Genomic DNA, 23774 nt, shown 5'->3' on the forward strand with positions numbered 1-23774 from the left:
GGTCCAATAGAATCACGTATGCGTGCTGACGCGCTTACGCGCTAAGGGCCTTTCCTCGGATTTCACGCTGACGTGCAGGATTTTCACGTGCCAAATCACTCCGTATCAAGCTGGCCACCCGAAAACACACGGAACACCACGCTCCTGCCCAGAAGGCCGAGTTACTGCCCCCCAGTGCCCCGAGCAGCCTCCCACGTGCTATCTGCTGCTGCCTGCCTGCCTGCCTGCCTGCTGCCACCGTGCCCTGCCATTTGGTGCCTGCACATCAGCCATCTGCAGGGGTCCAGTTGCTGTGTCCACCCCTGCTGGAACTGAAGACTCCCAACTGGGATTACATCGCTCCACAGCCCAGCCCCAGGACCCAGTTGCCCACCCACACCTGCCTCTGGGGTTGCCATGTCGGGCACTTCCACATCTGGCACCAGTGGCAACCCCAGGCCAGAGGGGCAGAGGGGCACCAGCTTCACTGCCACCGAAGTTGGTGTCCTGGTGGAGCATGTCCTGGGGCAGTATGATGCCCTCTTTGGATCGTCCCGCGCCAGCAAGGAAGGACGGGAGAGGATCTGGGCCGACTGTGTGGTTGCCATCAACGCGGAGGGGGTGGCAACCCGCAACGTCCAGAAGATCAAGAAGCGCTGGGAGGACTTGAGGTCCAGGACCCTTGTGAAGGCCCGGCGCCTCGTGGAGGGGGGCCGGGGCCGCATGAGTTCCATCCAGAAGAGGGTCCTGGAATGCGTACGCCCAGCGCTCCACGCCCAGGTCCTTGAGAGGGAGGCCCGTCTGGAGTTGAGCGGTATGTGTCCAAGCATTACTGTGTGAGACAGGGCATGTTGCGGTGTGCTGGTTCTATGATACTTGCCTGTATGTGTGCCATGGGCCATGTATGCATGTATGTGTGCAGGGACATCATGGTAATGCATGTGCGACCAGTGATGTGTGACCCACATGGTTGTTGCATGTGTTGAAATGCGGCATGGGGAGCCCTATGCAGATTTTGGACATGAGAGCATGCCAGTCTCTGTACCTGGACATGGATGGGGGTGAAGGATGGGTGCTGATGCCAGGTACATATATGGTAGCCATGTCTGTGTGCCTGACCTGCGTGTCTGTGACTTGTGCATGCCATGGATGCATGACACATGTGTGTGACAATGCACAGATTCAGTGACGCACCCAACTTACCCTTGTTTCGCCTGTGTTCGGTGTGTTTGGGGCCAGATGGATGTGACTGAGGTGAAGTGTGTGCATGTGATATGCATGAGCCATGATGCATGTGAGTTACATATCATTGAATGTTTCTAGAGTCCATTGGACATGCATGGAAATGTCCATGGCATGCACCATGCCTGTTACTGTGTGTGTTTTGCCTGGACTGACCCATGTGTTGTGGAGGGACATGATGGAAGTGTACTTTGACAGTGGTGCTCATCTGCTATTGCTTCCTGTCTAGGGGACCATTGTACAGTAGCCTGATGCTTGTGTCCTTTGTCTCCCTCTACGCAGCGGCTAGTGAAGAAGAGGGCGGAGACGGCGCTGTGGAGCAAGGCGGCGGGGATGCCCCCACGGCTGCAGCAGAAGGGGTGGGTGAGCCCCCACAGGGGCCTGCTACGGTGGGAGATGGTGAGGAGCCATCCAGGTTGGTGGTTTGCACAGAGGAGGAGGAGGCCGACACTGGTGCACACATGGGGCCTGGTGGGAGCATCCCTGCTGGTGCAAGTGGTGCAGTCCAGGGCCAGGGGCAGGAGGCAGCACAGGTCACCGTGGAGGGGCCTGTGCATGTCACTGTCCCTGACCCTGTGAGTGCACCACCATGCACCAGCAGGGATGCCCCGTCCCAGGCCCGTCCGCAGGTAGAGGGGATGTCCATGTCACCTGACTCCCCTCCACCTGCGGACGTGGTAACCCCTGGCCGCGTGGAGAAGGTCCTGATTGGGGTCGCGATGCGCACGGCTGTGATTCGTGATGACGTGCGTGCTTCCCGGGAGGAGCACGCACGTCATCACGAAGTGCACCGTGCCGACGTGGCCCAATTGGGATCGGCCATGTTCGGGGGTTTCCTGCATGTGTTGGCCAATCTGACGGCCCTCTCCTCCTCTGTGCAGGCTATCCACCGGTCGTTCTCCTTGCCGTCTTCCGGCCCAGATGCCACCAGGGCCCCCTGTGGACCTGCCCCGACCAATGCAGCCAGCTCGGTGGGGATCCCATCCCTGCCACAGTTGGGAGTCGGAGGTCCAGCAGGGGTGGACAACACAGCAAGTGGACCCCAGCAGATGGAAGATGTGACGGCATCATCGGGCAGGGCACGTGCACGACGGCGTCGGTGGTTTCCATCAGCCTGGATGCCGTCGTGCTGGCAGAGGCAGTGGCGTCGGAGGCAGCAGCGGGCTCGACGTGGGAGGCATCATGGCTCGGGGCCATCAAGATCAGAGGGGCAGGCATCGGCCGGAGGGCAGGGCAACCCTGGGATGGTGGTGTGTTCCGTGTGGGAGGAGTTTGGCCAGCGGATAGGTGCGGAGCGGCAGCGGGCGGAAGAGGAGCGGCTCGCCATGGTCAGGGCGGAGTTCTCCATGCGTCGGGCATTGAGGCGGGCTGAGTGCCTCGAGGAAGCTCGCAGGGAGTTTGAGGTGGACATGGGGTTGTCCCTGCGAGACCTCGGGGCCAGGACAGAGTCCCGCCTCCAGGACATCGACATGGAGTTCGATGATGCCCTGGCCAGCAACATCACCAAGTGAGCCGCAGGACTTGCCCGCTGCCTTTGTATATAGTTATTTTAGTTAGTTAGTGCTAGGTTTCCTTTATTTATTTTTATTATTTTGGACCGCTCGGACAATGGCCACTTTTTTGTACATATATTTTACATTAGTTAGTGGTAGGTTTCATTTTTGGTGTTGGGCTCATGGACCCTGGAACATTCCTGTATATAGTTTGTTTTTTTGGGAGATACATTTTTTTAATTTCTTATTGTTTTCACCATGACGTAATGGTTTTTCATTAATTTCCTATGACATGATATTGCTTTGGACAAATTCATTTTAATTTTTTATTCCTTTGTTTTTTTGTTTATCACTTTTGTTCTCGGACATGGACCATTTATTTACTTAGCCACATCGTTGTATGTTTGAAAAGTTCACTTATTTTTGGTATTTAATACATTTTTTATATTTTCATACACTTGTGTTATTTTCTCATTGGTTTGTTACATGTCATGATATGGGTTTTGACATTCACTTACACCCATTGTGTATGTGTGTGTGACGGACATGTGTTCTTTTGCATACTTGGCATTGGGGTTGTGTCATGTGATTGCATTCACTATGTGGGTGGATGCAATCCTTGCCTGGGTGTTTGTGCTGGGTATGCTGGCCATTACTGCCATGATTGTGTATCGTCAGGACCTGGGGCCAGGGGGACATGTGTGGGGGCCTGCTGGCAGGTTCCCCACAGTGCTGGGGGGTGTGGGTGGTTGGAGACATGAGTGGGGGCCTGCTGGCAGGTTCCCCACAGTGCTGGGGGGTGGGGGTGGTTGGAGACATGAGTGGGGGCCTGGTGGAGGCTGCCCCTGCACTGCTGGGGGGTGGGGGTGGTGGTAGACATGGGTGGGGGCCTGGTGGAGGGTGCCCCTGGTGGCAGGGGGGTGGGGGTGATGGGGGACATGAGTGGGGGCCTGGTGGAGGGTGCCCCTGCACTGCTGGGGGGTGGGGGTGGTGGGAGAAATGGATGGGGGCCTGGTGGAGGGTGCCCCTGGTGGCGGGGCGGTGGGGGTGGTGGGTGACATGAGTGGGGGCCTGGTGGAGGGTGCCCCTGGTGGTGGGGGGGTGGGGGTGGTGGGAGGCATGGGTGGGGGCCTGGTGGAGGCTGCCCCTGGTGGCGGGAGGGTGGGGGTGGTGGGAGACATGGGTGGGGGCCTGGTGGAGGCTGCCCCTGCACTGCTGGGGGGTGGGGGTGATAGGGGACATGAGTGGGGGCCTGGTGGAGGGTGCCCCTGGTGACTGGGGGGGTGGGGGTGGTGGGTGACATGAGTGGGGGCCTGGTGGAGGGTGCCCCTGGTGACTGGGGGGTGGGGGTGGTGGGAGACATGAGTGGGGGCCTGGTGGAGGGTGACCCTGGTGGCTGGGGGGTGGGGGTGGTGGGAGACATGGGTGGGGGCCTGGTGGAGGCTGCCCCTGGTGACTGGGGGGGTGGGGGTGCTGGGAGACATGAGTGGGGGCCTGGTGGAGGGTGACCCTGCACTGCTGGGGTGTGGGGGTGGTGGGAGACATGAGTGGGGGCCTGGTGGAGGGTGCCCCTGGTGGCTGGGGGGTGGTGGTGGTGGGAGACATGAGTGGGGGCCTGGTGGAGGGTGACCCTGCACTGCTGGGGTTTGGGGGTGGTGGTAGACATGGGTGGGGGCCTGGTGGAGGGTGCCCCTGGTGGCAGGGGGGTGGGGGTGATGGGGGACATGAGTGGGGGCCTGGTGGAGGGTGCCCCTGCACTGCTGGGGGGTGGGGGTGGTGGGAGACATGGATGGGGGCCTGGTGGAGGGTGCCCCTGGTGGCGGGGGGGTGGGGGTGGTGGGTGACATGAGTGGGGGCCTGGTGGAGGGTGCCCCTGGTGGCGGTGGGGTGGGGGTGGTGGGAGGCATGGGTGGGGGCCTGGTGGAGGCTGCCCCTGGTGGCGGGAGGGTGGGGGTGGTGGGAGACATGGGTGGGGGCCTGGTGGAGGCTGCCCCTGCACTGCTGGGGGGTGGGGGTGATAGGGGACATGAGTGGGGGCCTGGTGGAGGGTGCCCCTGGTGACTGGGGGGGTGGGGGTGGTGGGTGACATGAGTGGGGGCCTGGTGGAGGGTGCCCCTGGTGACTGGGGGGGTGGGGGTGGTGGGAGACATGAGTGGGGGCCTGGTGGAGGGTGACCCTGGTGGCTGGGGGGTGGGGGTGGTGGGAGACATGGGTGGGGGCCTGGTGGAGGCTGCCCCTGGTGACTGGGGGGTGGGGGTGCTGGGAGACATGAGTGGGGGCCTGGTGGAGGGTGACCCTGCACTGCTGGGGTGTGGGGGTGGTGGGAGACATGAGTGGGGGCCTGGTGGAGGGTGCCCCTGGTGGCTGGGGGGTGGGGGTGGTGGGAGACATGAGTGGGGGCCTGGTGGAGGGTGACCCTGGTGGCTGGGGGTGGTGGGGGACATGAGTTGGACATGGGTGGGGGCCTTCTGGCAGGTGCCCCACAGTGCTGGGGGGTGGGGGTGGTGGGGGACATGAGTTGGACATGGGTGGGGGCCTGCTGGCAGGTGCCCCACAGTGCTGGGGGGTGGGGGTGCAAGGGGACATGAGTTGGTGTTCATTAGTTCAAGGAGACATGTGCCTTTGCTGGGGGGCATGCCCATGGTGGGTGGGCTGCCTGCGGGACATGACCAGGGATGCAGGGTAGTCCCCTGTGGTGTGGGCTGCCTGCAGGGGCCGTGGAGGGTGTACAGGGTACACCTGGGAGGACCCACACTGTCAAAACACATGTGGAACTTCCCGCGCACCCCTGAAATACACGCGCCCCGGCTATTCGCGTGTGGAACTTCCCGCGCACCCCTGAAATACACGCGCCCAGGCTATTCGCGTGTGGAACTTCCCGCGCACCCCTGAAATACACGCGCCCAGGCTATTCGCGTGTGGAACTTCCCGCGCACCCCTGAAATACACGCGCCCAGGCTATTCGCGTGTGGAACTTCCCGCGCACCCCTGAAATACACGCGCCCCCAGGCTATTCACGTGTGGAACTTCCCACGCACCCCTGAAATACACGCGCCCAGGCTATTCGCGTGTGGAACTTCCCGCGCACCCCTGAAATACACGCGCCCAGGCTATTCGCGTGTGGAACTTCCCGCGCACCCCTGAAATACACGCTCCCAGGCTATTCGCGTGTGGAATTTCCCGCGCACCCCTGAAATACACGCGCCCAGGCTATTCGCGTGTGGAACTTCCCGCGCACCCCTGGAATACACGCGCCCCCAGGCTATTCGCGTGTGGAACTTCCCGCGCACCCATGGAATACACGCGCCCCCAGGCTATTCGCGTGTGGAACTTCCCGCGCACCCCTGGAATACACGCGCCCCCAGGCTATTCGCGTGTGGAACTTCCCGCGCGCCCGCTCCCCCAGGCCCGATCGCGTGAGGAACTTCACGCGAACCCCTGTAATACACGTAGCCTGCTACCCCAGGCCCGATCGCGTGAGGAACTTCACGCGAACCCCTGTAATACACGTAGCCCGCTCCCCCAGGCCCGATCGCGTGTGAAACTTCACGCGAACCCCTGATATACACGTAGCCCGCTCCCCCAGGCCCGATCGCGTGAGGAACTTCACGCGAACCCCTGTAATACACGTAGCCCGCTACCCCAGGCCCGATCGCGTGAGGAACTTCACGCGAACCCCTGTAATACACGTAGCCCGCTCCCCCAGGCCCGATCGCGTGTGAAACTTCACGCGAACCACTGAAATACACGTAGCACGCTCCCCCAAGCCCGATCGCGTGAGGAACTTCACGCGAACCCCTGTGATGCACGTACCCTGCTGAAATAGCGTGTTAGACTTCCCGCGCACCCCGGTATACACGCACACGTATTTTTTGTCAGCGGGTGTCCGTGTTTGTGGGTACCCCTTTGCACGTCATTTTTCCTGGAGGGCCACAGTATGGGACATTCATCATGGCAGTATATAGGTGCTATTTGTTGGCGCACCTTTTGGCGCACATTTCTTACAGCCGCAGAGACGCTACCGCCTGCTTTCTTGTGGCGGTCGTGTTTGTGCCTGTGCGCTGGTTTGAGCGTGCGCTTTTTTGCCCTATTCTATTCCATGAATACGTGTTTTAGGCGAGCGTGTGGGCGTTCCACGCACTTGTGCCCTGTACTTCCCCCGTGACGCCCACGTTTTGGCAAGTTGTTCCCCATTCCGAGTGTTACGCCCGTGTTACGCCTACTTTTGTTGCGTGCGCCGCGCTATGTGCGAATTTCGCTGTGGCCTGTGCGATTTTCGCTGTGACCTGGCGCACGCTGTTAGATGGCCTGTGCGCCAACGTGCGCCGCGCACTTTTTTATCGCACATCCGCTGGTTTTCTCGCGCACGGCCTTCCATGAATCGACGTGCGCTGCTTTTCGTGCGATTTTCGCAATTGCACTGCGATTTTCGCTATTCCACTGCGATTCGCACGTTTTTGCCCACTTGCGCCGCGCTAATTATTCCATGAATCGGCCTGCAAGTATTTAGCTCACTGTCCCTTTCACAGGGCATCATCAGTGAGGTGGAGCTGTGCCTCTCTGAGAACAGTGAGCAAGGGGTCATTGGGCTGTGTTCGTGCTGGTAGAGAGACTCCCAGACCCCCCTTTGTTTTGCATATATTAAAATTCATTGGTCATCTCCAAGGCACCATTTTATATCTGGGGTTTTAAAGAGGCTGTAAAATCTTTTATGTGATAGCTGAATTGTAAGAGTTTAGAAATGTTATTGGAAGTGGTATTGACTTTAAATTTAATGAAGAGTTGGCGAGAGGATATATGGAATTTTAGAATTATTCTTGGTTCGATAAGACAATTACATATGAATACTGTGCTGAATTCTTCTCTAATGTTTCTCTAATTCTCTGCCTTTTAAATAATGTGTATGTATGTGTATGTACTTGATGTATTTTTTTTTTGTTTTACGACTGTGTTTAAGGTTTAGAATAAGCCAAAACACATCAATAAAAAAAATTAAAACATTTCTTGCATGTGCTCACAATATGTGTCAGCGTTCTCAGTACCACACAATAGTATGACACTTTTTGCCAACGTCATCATTGCTACTGTAAAACTTTTACGATGCTGCAGTTGAGCCTAAATGAATACCAACATTCCCACTGTAAACCCATTTCATGATATGGCACTCATAGTATATGGCAGCATTCCGACTATAAACACCTTTCATGATGAGGCACCCACAATATTTGCAAGCATTTCCAATGTAAACCACATTCCCTAATATGAACTCAAAATATAAGCCAGCATTCCCACGATAAACACTGTTTATGATGTTGCACACACAGTATATGTCAGCATGCCCACTATAAACCCCTTTCATGATACAGTACCCACAATATATGCTAGCATTCCCACTTTGAACACCTTATCTAAGGCTGTTATCACTATATGTGCCTGCATTTCAACTGTAAGTCTTTTTCATGATGTTTTGTGCCTCCCTACCAAACATAGATATGCATGTGACCAGCACACACAAACTGCACACACGCACATTATATAGATTTTCAAACATTCACCCACACTTAAACTATTTTTAAACAAATACATACCTTTCCACGCAGTGATCTGTCATCGTTCCTCTCTGGTGTAGCATGCTTCAGGAAGTTTGGCACAAGCAGCTTGGTGGCAGAAGGAAAAACACATGTGTGATCCTAACTGGGATTTGAATTTGATTGCCTAGCAACCAGTGAATCACAAAAACAAAGCCTTCTTTCATTGCTCTGCTTATGGCAGGACTTGAACACAAATGTAATTGTATATTTATAGTTTTGAAACCAGGCTAACATGTCGGTGCAGGAGGGCCTCACCTAGATGTGGTTGCCAGGCCCAAGGGGTGCAGCCATGTTCCTGGGCTCCGCTATGGTACCTGCATCATTGTGTAGGTTAGAGCACAGTTAAGGGAGAACAGGAAATTGAGGGGTGGGCCAGGACAATGTTGGAAACTGGAGATTACACACACATTTGTGGGTAACTATAACAGGCACATATCAATGAATTAACAATGTTCTTGTATACCATTATTGCCCCATTAACAAAACGCACAATTATGTAATACTAATTTGGGTGGAACAGGGGTCGTTTTTTAATGCACCGACAGGAGTGTCCAATCAGGGTTGGTTTGACCCTGTAATGTACATGTCACAAAAAACCCTGAGTGGATACATTCTCTACAGGAGGGAAACATCAATCGCAACAGCATCTGTATCCTTGCATTAATCTGTAAGCCCACACTACTCAGGAAAAAAGGCAGTGGCGGCAATGACAGCAAATCCACCCATGGAGTCCTATTGAACTCCATGAATGGGGATTTACACTGCTACACCCGGCACCGGTAATCCAGTGGCAATGCCACCGGACCGGGTGCCAGAAACGGTAACAGCCTTTGCCGGTATCCTGGCGGCACTATATTAATAATAATGAGGCCCAATGTTTTGAGAAAATGATATGGAAATGAAGACTGCAGAAACGATGGTGAGGGAAAAGAAGCGATTGCAGAAAAAGTGGAGACGAAATAAAAGTGACTCGAAAAATTGGACATGAAAAAGATGAAAAACAGTGGGGAGTGTGAACTAGAGTCACAGAGGTGATTGCACACTATGGTTGCTTTGAGTTGACAGCAAAGTGCTGCAAGAGAAAAGTGGTAACAGCTGGCAATGTTTTCAGAGAAACCAGGAAGGAATGTAGGAATGACTCTGGACTGGAGAGGAAAAGGACGTGACTGTAGAAAAGGTGGAACTAAAAACGAGATGACCACGGAAAGATGGAGGGAAAAACACAAGACAGCAACACAGTGGAGCGCAAGAGTGGAGATTGCAGATTACCGAGGCCCGCATGAAGGGAATGAGGTGATGTGAGAGGTGGAGTGTGTGCTGCAGAGCGGGCCCTGAGCGAGAGAGCTGCTGGGTCGGATCCAGGTGTGAGGCTTTCGCAGTAAAGGGGTGATTAATCTCACCGAGAGCTCCATCTCGCTGTGGTCCACCGGCTCAGGAATCAGTCACCAGCGACTGATGGACTGCCGGCTGCCCCATAATGTCAGAGTTTTAAGTCAGGTTATTGATGGCCCACCTTAAAACCTATTTCTTTTAATTACACTTGGGTTGAGGAACGGATGAACGGCAGCACAGAGGGGGTGAAATATACCCATAAACTAGTTTATAAGGAAGTGTTTTTGAAGGCTCGCTGCACAGGCGCACCCACACCTGCGTGCGCTCCATGCATTGAATGCAGGGCCATGAATGTTATGGCAGCTACTCGACCCATGGAAACACCTGGCAGAGGCGTGCGCGCGGTGATCACGTGGCAGTGGAGGCGCGTGGACTCGTTCTATGACAAGAACGGGGCCTTCCTCGTACGCAATCATGTTTAGCTACTGGTACAGCAGAAAGACAGACAAGAAAAAAAAAATACATTTTAGGAAAGCTAAACCGTTTTGATCAAGTACATGATATGGTGCTGTTTAATGAGCTGGACCTATGACCTCTAAATCAGCCAAGCACAACAGCACCACATAAAAAGCTGTATAATTAGTCCCTCTTCTTTCTTCGTTCCTACTCATAACAGCAGGTAAGTACTAAGCATTTGTCTTCATTACGAGTTACTGGGTAATTTTTTATGTTTGCTTGAATATGCTCGGGTTATTTAACTGAGATGTTTTTGGTGCTTTGCTGCTTTGCAGCATGTGTTGCATGCTCCTAACATGCAGTGGCGTCTCCAGGAATCACATTTAGGGGAAGGTGACTGGGGGGGCAAAGAGGGGGCCACAGAGAAAGTATGGTCTTGGCCTACCAGGGCAATGTGTATGTTTTTTCCCAAATTGACACGGGCAAAGCATTCCAAAGTGGGCCAGGGCAGGTAACAATCGTGCATTTGTACAGCAAGCAATGGAAAATCCCCCTAACTAACGTGACAGAGGGTTTAGATTCTATTAAAGACAGGAGGCGAGTATTATGCATTACAATCTTTACTCTGAAACCACAGCAGCAAAGAAAAAACTTTTACAAACAAAAAAAGTTTCAATAACAGAACTAAATAGAGTTTAATGTCAATGCAAGGGGGACTCCCCAATCCATCATGGAGGACAGGTCATGCCTTGCATGGGACCAATGAGCAGGGACCCTCCTCTATATATGTCCTTTAATCTAAACCCAACTCCTCTTTCTGCAGCTGTCTTCCACCAGACGCCCATTGTAATGATTCAACCGCATAGCGCGGAGAAAGGATCCAGTGAAACTGGAGGGATTTCAACCTCTCCGCAGCCTAAAGCTATGATGAAGCTCTTCTGGATAGGACCTTTCACCCGAAAGCTGAAACAATATGAAACAGAACAGGGTGGGTGGGTGGCATAAGAAACAGAAAACAAAGGGAGGGTGGGTGGGATAATACTCGCCTCCTGTCTTTAATAGAATCTAAACCCTCTGTCACGTTAGTGAGGGGGATTTTCCATTCTATGGCATGACAGGAGACTTCATATTATGCAAGTTCAAAGCCCTTGCATCCCAATAACCCCAACATGAACCATACACTTGAGATAAAATAAAAAGCTTTAACTGATTATTCCTCAGACTAATCAGGTGCTTAATCATTTTTTGCCAGGCTACCCCCAGGAAAATGTCATATACACCCTAGTACCATAACTGAAGAACTAAAGTAGCAATTAAGTCCCTCTTCACGCATAACTTATATACTCTATCTAGACCAAAAGGGGGATGGGGGGGAAGGGGAGGGCAAGGGATCCCACAATAATGATGCCACAAGGAAAGCAGCTGAGAGGTATTAAGAGGTTAAGAACCACTGTACTTCAATTCACAATCTTTTAAAAACACACTTTATTACTCATATATCAAAATCTCTGGAAAACTTGGATAGGAGATGGAGGAAACCAAACACATACACCTCCTGACAATAAGGAAAGTGACCCCCTGAGGCGAGCATCCAAATAAAAGCTCTGATACCACAAACATATATTTTAACAGGAACAAAACCCATGTAGGTGACTCAGAAACTGTTATAGCATAGACAACCTTTATCAGAAAAGGACCAAACAGACTAATCTTCCTAGAAGAAAAAACACCTAGCGTGTATGGAGCCTAATGCCAATGTACTAGAAGACCAGGCGCACCAAGGACTGCTTATCCACTGACTCCACTCTTAGCGACAACATGTTGCTTTGAGATAGTGGCAGAGAAATTAATTCATAGACATGTAATGTTGCTTCTTAAACAACTCCACCAGGAGTTACCTATTTGTACTGTAAGGGAGAAAAACTGAACCGAAAAGCGAGCCACACACCAACTAACCCAGCGGTCCTGAGCCAAAGGGTACCCTGATTTATCAGAGGTTGCCCCGAAGTCCTAATGGCACAGACACAGTCCTGTGAAGAAAAACCCCCAAAATCACCAGGAAGAGATGAACAATCCACTTAACTAAGGGATAGAAGATCCTGAAGGGTCAGCTTGAAAGAGAACAACTTGTCAGGATGGTGAGAGGCCGCAGGTGGAGAGGGGCAACATTAGTAATATCACTGTCAGTATCAGTGGGGCTGGGAAAACACCCTCGAAAAAAGGCCAGCACTATCGATGACGACTGCCTGCGCAACCAAAACAGGACTCTTGCTATCCAGGCAAAGGAGAAACCCATACTAAAAAAGGGGGGAAATCTCAAGCAGTCCTGGAGAAAAAATCGGAAAGCAGTGCACAGGGATCCCTACTCCAAATGTAGAGTCGGGGAAAACTTAGCATATACGTCACAAGGCAAAATAATCACTAAACAGAACCCAAAGACATCAAATCTTGGCAAAGAGAGAGACCTAAGCAACATCAAGTTGCTCCCGTCCCGGAGAAGTCTGGAAAAAAACCACCATATCGTAACATGGATATTTACTCCTGGATAATACTCTGCTTTCAACACCACGTCTCAATGCAAACCCCTTTTTTCTTGTTAAACCTGCTAGGACACTGTAGCTGGACCCCCCCGCCAGATGATTGATGTATCGCACAGCGAAACATTGGCCCTTCGAAAGAATACACAAAAATGTAATTGATCCTAGAGAAAACATCATGACTGCAAGAGAGCCAGCTAACAGTTCCAAACGGTTGACGTGCAGCTGCTAAACTCAATTGACTACTCATGCCTGAGGAAACTTATCCTATCTTGGCACCTAGTCCAGATAGGTGGTATGAAAATCCTGAAAGACCTCTGTAGAGGAGAATGAAAAGTGTCCTGCCAATCTAGGCATCCATGAGCCTGAGCCACTAAAGGAGCACTAATTTGACCTCAGGGAACCGAACCCTAACAGCTAGGAAGAAAGACTCTTGCAAAGAGATTTACAGGGTAATTCATAGAATTTCGCAATAAAGTGGCGCACGCGGCTGGCGCACAGTGTGCGCGTGCGAAAGTCTGCGCCAGCCGCGTGTGCTAAAATCGATTTCCGCGCACAGCGTATTCATGGATTTTAGCCTCCAAAAACAGCCGTGGTGCAGAGTGGCGCAGCGACCCTGCAGCAGCGCCAGTTACGCCCCCAAGGATGCCCTTGCGCAAGGAAAACCCATCAAAATTCCCAATTCAGCGCAAAGGGCTGCGCTAACCCTGGACCAGTATACAGGGCTGCCAGACAGCAAACGCCGAGCGGGGAACGTGTATCACTGGGGTGCGCGGGAAGTTCCACACGCGATTTCAGCTGGGTACCTGTATTTCTAGGGTGCGGGGAAGTTTAACACGCGATTTCCGCAGGATACGTGTACTACTGGGGTGCGCGGGAAGTTCCACACGCGATTTCAGCAGGGTACGTGTAATTCTGGGGTGCGGGGAAGTTTAACACGCAATTTCAGCAGGGTACGTGTATTACTGGGGTGAGCGGGAAGTTCCACATGCGATTTCAGCAGGGTACGTGTATTTCTGGGGTGCGGGGAAGTTTAACACGCGATTTCAGCAGGGTACGTGTATTACTGCGGTGCCCGGTAAATTCCACACGCGATTTCAGCAGGGTACGTGTATTTCTGGGGTGCGGGGAAGTTTAACACGCGATTTCAGCAGGGTACGTGTATTACTGGGGTGCGCAGGAAGTTCCACACGCGATTTCAACAGGGTACGTGTATTTCTGGGGTGCGGGGAAGTTTAACACGCAATTTCAGCAGGGTACGTGTATTACTGGGGTGTGGGGAAGTTTAACACCGTTTTTCAGCAGGGTACGTGTATTACTGGGGTGCGCGGGAAGTTCCACACGCGATTTCAGCAGGGTACGTGTATTTCTGGGGTGTGGGGAAGTTTAACACCGTTTTTCAGCAGGGTACGTGTATTACTGGGGTGGGCGGGAAGTTCCACACGCGATTTCAGCAGGGTACGTGTATTCCTGGGGTGCGGGGAAGTTTAACACGCGATTTCAGCAGGGTACATGTATTACTGGGGTGCGTGGGAAGTTCCACACGCGATTTCAGCAGTGTACGTGTATTTCTGAGGTGCGGGGAAGTTTAACACGCGATTTCAGCAGGGTACGTGTATTACTGTGGTGCGTGGGAAGTTCCACACGCGATTTCAGCAGGGTACGTGTATTTCTGGGGTGTGGGGAAGTTTAACACTCGATTTCAGCAGGGTACATGTATTACTGGGGTGCGCGGGAAGTTCCACACGCGATTTCAGCAGGCTACGTGTATTTCTGGGGTGCGGGGAAGGTTAACACGCGATTTCAGCAGGGTACGTGTATTTCTGGTGTGCGCGGGAAGTTCCACACGTGATTTCAGCAGGGTATGTGTATTTCTGGGGAGCGGGGAAGTTTAACATGCGATTTCAGCAGGGTACGTGTATTTCTGGGGTGCACGGGAAGTTCCACACGCACATTCAGCAGGGTACGTGTATTACTGGGGTGCGCGTGAAGTTTCACAAGCGATAGGCCCTGTGCGAGTGAGGTACGTGTATTTTGGAGGTGCAGGGGAGTCCAACACGTGAAATGCCAGTGTGGGTCCTCCCAGGTGTTCCCTCTACACCCTCCACAGCCCCTGCAGGCAGCCCACACCACAGGGGACTACCCTGCACCCCTGGTCATGTCCCGCAGGCAGCCCATCTACCATGGGCATGCCCCCCCAGCCAAGCCACATGTCACCTTGCACTAGTGATCACCAACGCATTACCCCCTTGCACCCCTACGCCCCAGCAGTGCAGGGCACCTGCCAGCAGGCCCCCACTCATGTCCCACTCATGTCCCCTTGCACCACCACCCTCCCAAGCAGTGCGGGGCACCTGCCAGCAGGCCCCCACCCATGTCCCCCAGCACCCCCATCCCCCAGCAGTCAGGGGCACCTGCCAGCAGGCCCCCACTCATGTCCCACTCATGTCCCCTTGCACCCCCACCCCCCCAGCACTGAGGGGCACCTGCCAGCAGGCCCCCACTCATGTCCCCTTGCACCCCCACCCCCCAGCAGTGCAGGGCACCTGCCAGCAGGCCCCCACTCATGTCCCCTTGTACCCCCACCCCCAAGCAGTGCAGGGCACCTGCCAACAGGCCCCTCGCTCCCGGATGATGGTAATTCCTGGGAGGGTGGCTGGGCCATGCGTCGCCGCCCGGTGGAGGCATCCCCGCCGCTTGGCTCCACAGCGCCGTCTCCGCCCTCTTCTTCACTTGAGGGAGACATAGAACACAAGCATCAGGGTACAGCACAAAATACCCTAGACAGGAAGCAAAAACACATGAGTTGCACTGTCAAATGTCACTTCCATCCTGTCCTTCCACAACACATGGGTCAATGCATGCAACACACATGCAGAAACACTCCTGCGCCTGCAATCAACATCAACACCCATGTACAAGGGCCCCTGTAAACCAAGATGTTGCCTTCAAAGTCACATGCATCCATGGCGTTTCAAAGTCAAACACACACTTCTCTGGCGCACACACACACACACACACGTGCACCATACATGTATATGAAATCAGCACTCATTCCTCACCCCCCCCCACCATGACCAGGAATAGAGACTGGCATGCTTTCAGGTGTGCATTCTGCATAGAGGTCCCCATGTTGCATTAAAACACATGCACCTGCCATGTGGTTCACCCATAACTGGTCCCACATGCATGACCATGATATCCCTGCACACACACATCCATACATGGCCTATGACACACATACAGGCAAGTATCAGACTACCAGCACACTGCAACATGCCCTGTCTCACACAGCAATGCTTGGCCACTTACCGCTCAACTTCCAGACGGGTCTGCCTCCGAAGGATCTGGGTGTGGAGCGCTGGGCCTACGCGTTCCAGGACCCTCATCTGGATGTTACTCAGGCTGACCCGGCCCCCCTCCGTGAGGCGCCGGGCCTTGTTGAGGGTCCTGGACTTGAAGTCCTCCCAGCGCTTCTTGACATGATGGAATTCGCGGACTGCCACCCCCTCCGCGTTGATGGCAGTCATGATGTCCATCCAGATCCTGGTCTGTCCTTCCTTGTTGGCGCGTCTTGATCCGAAGAGGGCATCATAATGCCCCAGGACATGCTCCACCAGGAAACCAACTTCGGTGGCAGTGAAGCTGGTGGCCCTCTGCCTCTCTGGCTGGGGGTTGCCAGTGGTGCCAGATGGAGATGTGCCCGACATGGCAACCCCAGAGGCAGGAGTGGGTGGGCAACTGGGTCCTGGGGCTGGGCTGTGGAGCGAAGGAATCCCAGTCGGGAGTCTTCTGTTCCAGCAGGGGTGGACACAGCAACTGGACCCCTGCAGATGGCTGATGTGCAGGCACCAAATAGCAGGGCACGTGGGCAGCAGGCAGACAGGCAGCAGCAGATGCCCTGCACCCCCCAGCAGTGCAGGGCACCTGCCAGCAGGCCCTGACACATGTCCCCCAGCCAACACGTCATCACAATCTAGATCCCTGGCCCTTATGGCCAGCCTCCACATGCCAAAGACCCACCCAAGTATTGCATCCACCCACATAGAAATGCCAATTACATGATACAACCCGAATGGCAAGTATGTAAATGAACACATGTCCGTCACGCACACACAATGGGTGCAAGTGAATGTCAAAGCCCATATCATGACATACATGAAACCAATGAGATAATACCACAAATGGATGTATAAAAAATATATATTAAAGATAACATGAACGTAAATCAAATTAAACACACAACAATCGGAATAACAAAAGAAATGGTCCATGTCCAATAAATAATGAAAATCAAGAAAACATAAGCAAAAGAAATCCAAAAAGAAATGTTGTCCAAAGTCACAGTCCAAAAAATCAAATCCAAGGGAAAAACCATTGCTCCATGGTGAACACAAAAATAAATATTAAAAAAGATGAATCCAATGTAGAACTATGTACAATTGAAGAATACAGGGTCCATGAGCCCCATTTAAGAAATGAAACTTACCAAAAACTACTACCTAATAAAAAAATTATATACAAAAATGTGGTGCATTGTCCAAGCGGTCCAAAATAAAGAAAAAACTAAAGGAAACCTAATACTAACTAACTAACTATTTACAAGGGCAGCGGGCAAGTCCAACGGCTCACTTGTTGATGTCCCGGGCCAGGGCATCATCAAACTCCTGCTCTATGTCCCGGAGGCGGTCCTCTTCCATGGCCCGAGGGTTCGCAGGGACGATGACATCTGGATCTCCAGGTCCCTGCGAATGGCCTCGAGGCACTCGGCCCACCTCAGGGCCCTACGCATGGAGTTCTCCGCCCTGACCATCGTGAGCCGTGCCTCTTCCGCCCACTGCCACTCCGCATCTATCGCATGGCCCAACCGCTGCCACACGGAAGACACTTCCTGTCCAGGGTCCTCCTGCCCTCCGGCCGATGCCTGCCCCTCCGATGATGAAGGCCCCGAGCCATCATGGCTCCCACCTTGTTTCTGCTGCTGCTGTGCCGCTGCCTGTGCCCTGGCTCCTGCTGCCTGCACATCCTCCTCCAGCTGGGGTGCAGTTGTTGAGGTGGCCACCCCTGCTGGACGTCCGACTCCCGACTGTGACAGGGATGTGTCCTCCACCAGCCTGGCCGCAGGGTCAGAGGCAGCTCCACAGGGCACCCAGGTGACACATGGGTGGGAAGATGGCACGGAGGACGACTGGTGCATAGGGGCTTCAGTTGAGGAGGGGGTCGGAACAAGGTCCAGAAAACGGAGGAATCCGGCCCTGGTGAGCTGTCCCAGTGGGTCAACGCGGTCAACGAGCCATGCGAGAAGACATGCAGTCTCCTTATGAAAAGACTGCAGGTCACCTTGCATGGCACGTTGACGCAACACCACCCCACCCAGGACAGGCTCAACCTGGTGCCAGATAGCCACATCCGCAGGGAGAGGAAGGCCAGTTGGTGTAAGCCGATACCCTCCCGGAGAACGGGTCTGGATGTAGGTATCCCTGCTGGTGCAAGATGATGCAGTCACAGGATCGGGGACAGGATTACACACAGGCACCTCCGCGGCAGCCTGTGCTGCCTCCTGTCCCTGCCCCTGCACTTCACCACTAGCACCAGTGGAATCCCCACCTCCAGACCCCGTCTCTGTCCCTTGCACGGCCTCCTCCTCCACCAAACCCCCCACCAACCTGGATGACTCTGTGCCATCTTCCTCCGTCGGGACCTGTGGGGTCTCAGCTGCCCCTTCGGCTGCGACCTGGGATGCGGCACCGGACTCCTCACTCCCCGATGAGATGACAACCTGGGAGGGGAGCCGGGTCTTGCGTCTCCGGCTGGCGGTGCGATCCCTGCCGCTGTGCTCCACAGCACCCTCTCCGCCCTCTTCATCATTCGACGCTGCAGACAGGGTGAGATAGGACACAGGCATCAGGGCACTGTACAATGGACTCATACACACATGACAGTTGCACACGAGTGTCATTGTCAAACTTCAGACATGGCATCACAATCCCCAACACACATGTCATTTCAAATCACACACATGAGCTATAACACAGCCATATCGCAACAGCCAGCACCATCCATACACATACAACAGCATGAGCAGGCAAAGGTGAGCCAGACATCACATGAGACACAGGGAGTGCACTAGACATGCACACACACCACCACACTTACATGCATGTGTACACCTCCACCAAGTGTCGCAGTGATGAGATCGGCATCCATGTCACATCTGGCAATCAGTCTTCTACATATCGGTTTTGCATGCATCCATGTTGCATGACAGTTGCACACTAGTCAGATACACATACATGCACATGTACACAGTGCAGATACATGCAGCTGGAACCGACATCCATGTGCGACACCACAACCTTGACAACTGACATACACAGTCATTCAAACATGGGTGCTCACACATCTGCATTTGGCCTGCATGCTTACCCACAAATACACCATCCATGTGTCTCACACATGAAAGGACTCGCATGTGTCAGCCTCACGGCCCTGTACATACACATCCATACATGGCCCTACAAAACCACATGTTCAACCTGCACACTACTGGCACACCACCACATGCACAGCTTCCAATCAGTATGCATGTACACTTACCGCTCGACTCCAGACGGGTCTGCCTCTGAAGGACCTGGACGTGGAGCGCTGGGCATACGCGTTCCAGGACCCTCATTTGGTCTTCTGACAGGTGGCCCCGGTGCCCCTTAGCATCCGCTGCCTTCAAGAGGCGCCGGGCCTTGTTGAGGGTCCTGGACCTGAAGTCCTCCCAGCGCTTCTTGACATGATGGAATTCGTGGACTGCCACCCACTCCGCGTAGATGGCAGTCACAATGTCCGTCCAGATCCTTGTCCGTCTTTCCTTGTCGGCACGCAACCTTCCAAAGAGGGCATCATACTGCCCAGGACTTGCTCCACCAGGACACCAACTTCGGTAGCAGTGAAGCGGGTGGCCCTCTGCCTCTCTGGCTGGGGGTTGCCAGTGGTCTCAGATGGTGGTGTGCCCGACATGGCAACCCCAGAGGCAGGAGTGGTTGGGCAACTGGGTCCTGGGGCTGGGCTGTGGAGCGATGGAATCCCAGTCGGGAGTCTTCGGTTCCAGCAGGGGTGGTCACAGCAACAGCACCCCTGGCTGACGTTCAGGCAGCAAATGGCAGGGCACGTGGGCAGCAGGCAATCAGGCAGCAGCAGATGGCAGGTGGGAGCGTGCTCGGGGCGGCAGTAATTCGGCCTTCTGGTCAGGAGCGTGGTCTTCCGTGTGTGAACGCGTAGCCAGCTTGATACAGAGTGATTTGGCACGTGAAAATCTTGCACGTCAGCGTGTAATTCGAGGAAAGGCCCTTAGTGCGTAAGCACGTCAGCGCACGTACGCGATTTCATTGGACCAAAGGCCCTTAGCGTGTAAGCGCGTCTGTGACGTGACGCGCACGGGTGTTTCCCTCATAGCACGTGATGACAGAGCCCACGTGGAAAAGCTGCACGTCTGAGTGTCAGCGCGTGTAATTGGAGGAAAGAGCACGTACACGCGTAAGTGACGTGTATGTGTGGGCTGCCATTTCCTTGTACGTGCTTTTTGTGGAGAGCGAGTGGGTGGATTATGTACTTCTTGTCGGTTCACACGCGATTACTTCACAGCGTTTCAAGTTCGTACTCCCTGTTACCTCTGACAGCTTTCATTTTTCTACTTTTTTTGGGCCTGTTTCCTCAAACAGTGTTCACTTCTCCTTTTGTCCTGTCTCCTCAGACAGCGTACAATTCTTCTTTTGGCGGGGGTGTTGCCAACGCGCACACGCGTGTATTTTTCACATTTCTTTTCCAGGCACACGGTGAGTTCCGTAAGTACTTAGCAACTGTGCTTGCCCCGTGTGTCGTGTACCCCTTCAGAGGTCATTGTAGGCTGCGTGTATCATGCGTACGCTTATTTTTGTGTTTCTGGGTGCCACAGTGTAGTGCGGGTTCATTTTTCCATGCACATGGTCTACGAGGGGTTGCGTGCATGTTTATTTTTGTTTTTGGGCTGCCTGTGCGTTGCATGACCCGTCATCTTCCCCCAGGGGTCACAGACAGCCTTGCTAGAGCACTAGGGTATGAATTCCATCTAGTACCCTACCCCTTTGACCCCCAATTGCCCAGGACAATAGTTTACTGCTCCTCCCATACGCACAACAACATCAGTGCCATGGTTGGGAGGCGACCATGCGGTAAGGGAGGCAAAGGTGGCCGACCTTCAAAAGGTGGATGTGGTGGGCGCTGTAGGGGACGTGGCCAGGATTTGCAAGGTGCCCGTAGACCCCCATGTGTGGAGGACCAATCAGGGACACCCATGCCCCCCCCATGGTTGAGGGAAACGTGGCTGAGACCATCCCAGCTCAGCCCTTGTTGGACCAGCCCATTGTGGCACCTGACCTGGCACAGGATGACTCCCTGGCTGATTCCAGGTCAGCAAGTCTAGGCCACATGTGGCGGTGCAAGTTGTCACCAAGGCACGTGGATCTGGGGCAGCTATGTCACCTGCTGCCCCAAGTATGCAGGGTGGTGAGGCGGCAGGGGCAGCTGCAGCTCCATCCACCCCAGCTCTGACTCTACCAGCCAGGACAGTGTCAGTCCTGGTCCATCATACTGATGTTCCCCCTGCCAACATCACACTTCAGACAATGCCTACACCAAGTCCTATGGTCAATATGCACTCACACACTCCAACAACCCAGTCCACCGGTGATTCTGCCCCTACTGACCAGAGCAGCGTTAGCCACTCTGGCTCCGCTCCACCTTCTAAAAAGAGGAAGAAGGGTGCTCTGGCACAACAGGCTGAGACCCCAGGCACAGCTACACACTCCGGCACGTCAAGGAAGACTTGCTTTAATGACACAGAGCTTAATGCACTTGTGAGCTATGTGTTGCAACATAGCCATGAAATGGTGGTGACTGCAGGGTCCAAGACCACACCTGGTCAACGTAAGGCACACTGGCAGACCATCGCCAACGACATAAGTGCCCTTGGATTTGTGAGGCGCTCAGCTGATGATTGCTACAAGCGGTGGAACGACCTGAAACGCAGAGCAAAGGACAAGCTGGCCTCAAGTCATGCCGCTACTCTGGTGACTGGCGGTGGGTCTCCACAAGAGGACAACAAACTCACTGAACATGAGTCTGTTGCTGGGACCTTCGTCACAGAGGAACAGATCCGAGGTGTGGAAGAACTACCCGATTATGACACATTGTCAGGTGAGTGCCCATGCGTGTGTGTGTAATGCATGTGTATGTTGTTTGGGTGACGGGATCTGATTGAGTGGCAGGTGAGGGTGTGTGTGACTGAGTAGTATGGGTCACCCATGTGCTTCATCCAAAACATTCTGCGACCTTGAATTTGGGTGTGACACTATCCCTTCTGCCCACAGTAGTAATTTAGCGCAACATTACGGCAGTTGCCCTTGAGGTGGCATCATGCAACAACATTGTTTGTATTTTTCAGTGTTCTTTCAGGCTGATTGTTTCAATTCTCCCACTTTTGCAACACATTCCTCAGCCCTAATGTGACATATGTGACATGCTTCTGTCAGTGAAGAACCCCACATAGGCCCACATGTGTCACCTTGGTAGTTGAAAGATTTGACCATTCAGGCTGAATGAGTATTGTCCTGATCACATGATGTTTTTGGGCCTGTTTGAATGTGGAACATGCTAGTTGTTTCCTGTCATGTTGAAGTGCACAACCATTGATGTGTACATGGCCCTGCAATCACTGTATTTTTGTACACTGGATGTGTTGCAGTGTGTGGCACATGGCGTATCTTTTCACACTATGTGGCATTTTTCATCTCTTCATGTCCATCTCACATGTATGGGTGACAGTACTCATTCACTGACATATGGATGTACTTGTGGAATGTACCATGGCTATGGTACATGCCATCTGTGTGATGGCATGTGTCATTTATGTGTATAGGACATGCCACTCACAGGCCAATGTGTGATGGCAGTGCTACCCAGCATGCAGCAAATGTGTTGCTCTTCCATCTTGGTGTCATCAGTGCCAGACCTTTGCCTCCCCTTCCAACTCTGTGACAGTGCATGCATAGGAGGATTATAGTCATGTGGGACATGTGTAAATCATGTACTGGTTCTGTAGCTTGTCGAGCCTATTTTTGTGCTATGGTGCTAATGCCTGTTTCCATTTTTTGTCTTTCATGTTTTTGCAGGGGATGACGCACTTGATGCTGGTGAGGTTGAGGAGATGGTGCAGACCCAGGAGGAACCTGAGGCACAACCGGCCACCAGTGGGGGACGTGGTGTGGTGGTGGGTGACAACCCACTCTTGCTGCAGACGATACTGTCAAGGGGTGTCTCTGGGTGCACCTCCCCAGACCTCTATTCAGGTGTTGATTTGGATGATGAGACCTATGTTGCGTCGCAGGTAAGTGTTTCTGGAAGGGGTTCTGTTCTGTCCAACCCACCTGCACCAAGGGTAGAACCCTCTATGGGGATGTCAGTATTGGCTAGTCAGCCTTTGGCGGTTACGGGTGCAGGGTTACACTCCACAACATCTGATCCTGTTCCTGGGCCAGCAGATCAGAGGGGGAATGCAGTCCTGCAGCCTCAGGCAGTGCCGTCACAGCAAAGCGAAGATCGCCTTTCCCCAAACAGGTGTGGTGCCGGCCGACGCGGTGGCCGTACGCCACCAGGCAATACCGCATGGGAACAATCCATTTACGGTATGGCAACCCAACAGGCAGCATCAGTTGAGGTGATGGCTCAAGCAATGGAGAGGGTGGCCACTTCCGTTGTCCCCCCTGAAAGGCAGATGGAGCTACTGCAGCAGGCAAACGACTCCATTTGCCAATCACACAGGGAGGACATGTTGGCGTCCAACAGGGACAGACGGGCGGCACTGGAGACTCTACGCCAATCGATTTCAATAGAGTCCCAGGGCCACAGGGAAGCCCTGAGGGTAGAACTCCATCACCTCAGGGAGACTCTTGTTGACCTTGAGACTTCCACTAACTTGAGGACAGAACAGCAGCTGGAGCGGCTCACACGTTCGCTCTCAGCTGAGATGCAGGCAACTCGGGAGGAGATCCGGGCATCACGTCAGGTGCTGCAGGGAGATCTCCCCACTATAATCCTCCAGAACGAGACCTTCCACACCT

Source organism: Ambystoma mexicanum, chromosome 10, assembly GCF_040938575.1.
Source record: "Ambystoma mexicanum isolate Mex_15411 chromosome 10, UKY_AmexF1_1, whole genome shotgun sequence".
NCBI classification, from domain to species: Eukaryota; Metazoa; Chordata; class Amphibia; order Caudata; family Ambystomatidae; genus Ambystoma; species Ambystoma mexicanum.